Source organism: Octodon degus, unplaced genomic scaffold, assembly GCF_000260255.1.
Source record: "Octodon degus isolate 3935 unplaced genomic scaffold, OctDeg1.0 scaffold00090, whole genome shotgun sequence".
Lineage (NCBI taxonomy): Eukaryota > Metazoa > Chordata > Mammalia > Rodentia > Octodontidae > Octodon > Octodon degus.
In genome coordinates this window covers 1,756,976-1,761,650 of record NW_004524666.1, presented here as the reverse complement: position 1 = coordinate 1,761,650, position 4,675 = coordinate 1,756,976, and the positions used below count along the sequence as shown (strand labels likewise).

General features: G+C 39.3%; 1 pseudogene; it reads right to left on the bottom strand.

Moving 5' to 3' along the window:
* Nucleotides 1-1,540: 1,540 nt before the first annotated feature.
* Nucleotides 1,541-3,483, bottom strand: LOC101563551 (annotated as a pseudogene).
* Between the last annotated feature and the right edge of the window lie 1,192 nt (nucleotides 3,484-4,675).

Below are 4,675 nucleotides of genomic sequence, written 5' to 3'. Positions count from 1 at the left end.
TGTTTTTGGAAAGATACCAAGTAGGGGAGGAACTGGGTTGAATGGAACCTCTAGTCTTAATTTTTTTGAGAAGTCTTCACACTGATTTTCACAATGGTTGCACTAGTGTACACGCAGTGGAGAAGACTGCCAGCATTTGTTATTGGCTGACTTGTTGATTATAGTCATGATTTTTGGAGTGAGATAGAATGTCAACATTGTTCTAATTTGCAATTCTCAGGTAAAGCAACAATGTTGGACAACTCTTCAATATATTCAATATATTCAATATATTCAAATGAATATATTGATTATATATTGATTATATTTCTTAGATTATATTTCTTAATCTATGAAATGGCATGTATTTCAGACATTGGGTCTTTAGATAGTATTTCTTATACAGTTTTGGATTCTATTCAGAAGCCCTCGCTTGTGCTTATATATCAATAGATTTTCTTATTTTATCTTCCAGCAGATTGTTTCTTTTTTAAAAAAAAATAGCTCTTTGACTCATTTTGCTTTTAGTTCAGCACATGGTGTCATCGAGATGTTGTGTCAATTTGAGAAGTTTAGAAACTTATTAACTCAGCAGCTCTCCATTCTGAGAATAAAGGACATAGCCTAGGGTGACTGTGTATGCTCCAAGTTCTTGTAATAGTTGATTCATTGTCAGTTTTAAATAACTAAGTGAGGAATATGGATCTAGCTTCAATACTTTGTATGTGTATAGCCAGATTTTCTAGTACTATTTATTAAAAAGTCTATCTTTCCTCCCATGTATTTTGTTGGCCCCTTTGTGAAAATCTAGATATCTGAATGTATGGAGATATTCCTGCGCCCAATATTTATTATCTTATTTTATTTTTTGCAGTACTGGGGATTGAACTCACAGCCTTGTGCTTGTCAGGCAGAGCTGAAGCCACGGAGATATCTCTCCAGTCCCCAATATTCACCTTAATTGACCTACATGTCTGTTTTTGTGCAAATATCATAGGGTTTTTCATTCCTGTATCTTTGTAATATGCCTTGACCTTTGAATTTGTGATATTTTCTGATTTGCTATTGTTGCCCTGGAGGCTGTCACTCTCCTGATTATCTCCTAGTTCCATATGAAATGCAAGGGTGTTATTTGCTTCTTTCAAAGGTGTTATTGATATTTTTATTGGGATTGCAATATATATATATATATATATATTTTTTTTTTTTTTTTGGTATTTGCTCATTTTGACAATATTAGTTCTGTCTTTCCAGAAGCATCAGATAGCTTCCCATTTTCTGATGTCTTCTTTGATCTTCTTTTTATTTGTGAAATCCAGGGTGGAATTTAATTTTTATTCACAGGACACTGAAAAACAGGAAATTCCACATGAAAATAAGAAACCTCTACAGATGATAAGCTTCATTTCCTATAGTATGTATAGTTGGGAACTTTTCAAGTATTGTCTTGTAAATAGTGCTATAATGACAAACCACGTTAAAAAAAAGAATTCTTAGAGAAAGATAAACTTATACCAAATATAGGAGACAACAAAAACTGGTGCTTCATTTGGCTGTACACTTAGAAGTGAAAGGTACAGGGAGCCTTGTCCTGCACTTGGAAGGTACACGCTTCAGAGCTAGCGTCTGGCACAACATCTTGATCTTCTTCTTCTTCTACTGAGAAGTACTTCTCAATCAAGTTTAATGAGGCCTTGTACACAGACTCACTTTCATGGTTTTGCAGAGCTTCAAACTTGTCCAAGCCAGGGTGGGGAAAAGTAAAAGGGGGGTGGGAATCTTGTCCCAGCCTCCACATTCTCCAGTCATACTAAGCTTCTCAGTTTCACCTAGCTTCTCAGCAGCCTGAAATATATTTGTAACAGCATCCATTATAACAAGAATAATTTTCATATCTTTCACAGTTAAGAGGTTCATCAATGGTTCTATTATACCACAATGAACAAGCTACACAATGTGTCCCACTGTCCCACTGCTTGTATAGTTGGTCACAGGCCACGCAGCTTCCTTTTGTGTCTTTTTTTTTTTTTTTTTTTTCCGAACCAGGGATTGAACTCAGGACTCTGCGCTTCCCAGGGAAGTGTTTATTCCACTGAGCCATCTCCCCAGCTCCCATTTTTTTCTTTTGTGTCTTAAAGTTCGCCTTAGAGAGAACATTGATGAGGAATGGTAGAATCCATATTTCACAACTTGCTGTATCTGGTCCTTCCGGCTGGCTGTGATTTTGTTTGTTTGTTTGTTTGTTTGTTTTTATGAATTTAGTACTGGGTCTACAGGGTCTCACTACTCAGATTGGACTCGTAGTGATTCTACTGTTTTCAGCCTCCCAAGCGCTGGGATTATAGGCACGCGCCACCATGCCCAATCTCAGTCGCTGCCTCAGCGACTCCGGGGGCGGGGAAGGCTCGGCTCTGGCTGTGATGTTTGACATCGTCCATGTAGCTTCCTTCTGAATGTCTTGAGGCGAGTGAGCAGGCTGGGAGAGACAGCAAGCGCTCCTGCATCTATCACAGTCTGAGTCTGTTCGTCTGTTCCAGTGAAGATGGCTCTCAGTGCAGAAGTCATAATGGGCAATTCATCTGATCCCAGAAGCTTCACCAGATGTGGCACAACTCCTGTGTTTACAACCATTTCGGTGAGGTAGGAAATAGGCTAGCAGGTATCTGCTAATACTTCCAGATCACTGTGATGCTGAAGATGAACCAAAGTAGGGAAAATTTGCTCAACAGTATCCAGTGGCAAATTAGCGTTAGCATTCTCATTGGTGGACATGTTTACCAAACAAAGAGAAAGCTTCGAAGTGAGAGCAGGTGGTACTGAGGGGCTCCTGCCAAAGATGACATAGCAGGGACTACAAGAAGAGCCAAGAGTGGGTCAATTGCACCATATTTAATAACCAAGTCTTGGAAAAAAAATTACTTGCAATGTTTCCCAGTACTCAGACAGCCTGCTCACTGATGTGAGCATGGGGTGATGCCAAGAGGGAAATGAGAGCCGGGATGGCCCCTCTGTCCAGCACGGCCTTGGTCTGTTCTGACCACCCAGAACCAATATTAGTGAGTTCCCAGGAAGACTCAAACTGGATGGGACTACAGTCAGGTCTTCCCAGGAAGGACACAAACTTTGAAATCAAACCAGCCCAGAATATGTGATCTATGGGATGTTAGGTTTTTTAACAGAGAAGGCAGTTTCCTAGCAGCTTGAGTAGCTTGCAGCAAGCTTTCCAGATTATTGCTAGATATGCCTTTGACAAGCAATGTCATCTACAGTCCAGTTCACAGTGACCTGGTTGTTGCGGTTTTCCTGCAATGGTGAGGCAGTCTCATCAGGAAACGAGATTGCATTTCTTCTTTTTAGCATCTGATCATCCTGCTTAGTTTTCCTCAGCTCCACATTAACTTCTATTCACCGCCACCTGATTTCTGTACTGTCCTTTCCCTTGTTCTTGAATCTGTTCAGTCGGGCAGCTGGCGAATTAGCATTAGCATTCTCATTGGTGGACATGGTTACCAGGAGAAAGAGGTGAAGTGAGAGCAGGCGGTACTACTGGGCTCCCTGGCTGCAGGAGGGATGCTCTCTGAAAGTGCACTGCATCGGGGCCCAGAAATGGTGTCTGAGCTACTTTTTGGAGTGTGGTTATTTTGTTGTCAATTATTTTCACTTCCAGGCCTAAATTAATCCCTAAGTATTTAATTTTTCTTGAGGCTATTTTGAATAGCATTATTTGATTAATTTCTTTCTTGGTGAATTCAGGACTGGAGTATAGGAACACCATTGTCTTTTGTGTGTTCATTTTGTATCCTCCTTTACTAGTTGACTTGATTGTTAATTATAGAATTTTGGGGGATCTTATACATAGAAGATGTCCTCTGGAAATGATAATCTAACTTCTTTCTTTCTTATACATATCATTTTTATTTCTTTGTTTTGCCTGAGTTTTCTTTTTTTCCCCATAATTTTATTGATAGACAAATGGCAATGAGACAGTTTCAAATCAAATTGGTAGGACAGTTCCAATAATTAACACATTGCATAATTCTTCCCAGTGGTTAATTGCTGTACAAGATGCGGACATGATATCCTATTTACAAACAACATTAGAACAAATCACTCTATTCACTAAGAGAATGTAACTATATATCTATCCTAACCACTTTGAATACACAGATACAAAATAGTCATTCATCTGTATACCGTTTTTTTGTTAAGTTCCGTTATTTGAATATTATAGGTGTGTAAACTCAGCAAAATATTCTAAGAGAGTCCAGTAGCCCATAATAGTATTGGGTCTTTCCCTTGACTGGCAATGTCAGAAATTGTTGACCTGAGTCCCCTACAGCTCAACGTAACATCATGGCTTTACTTCTTATATTTCGTTTTTATACTTTTCTGCTGGATGTTTAAGACCAAGGTTAAGCAGGACCTATGCAACAAGAGTTGTAGCTTTTGGGTCTTCTTCATGTCTGACTCCATGCTGAGGGGGAACTTGATAATGGCATAGTGGTCCAGCTTATTGATATTGGGGTCATTCTCTTTTGAGCATATTGGGCTGCCTCTGGAGCTACAGTGTCTTGGTATAGTGGAAAGTGTGTGGCTTATGGATGTTCTTCTTTTTGTGGCTATGCATATCTTTCAGCACAGCTTTCTTGGCATTCAAAGCTTTTACTTTGGCTTCAGATTTGGGAGGAGCAGAGCT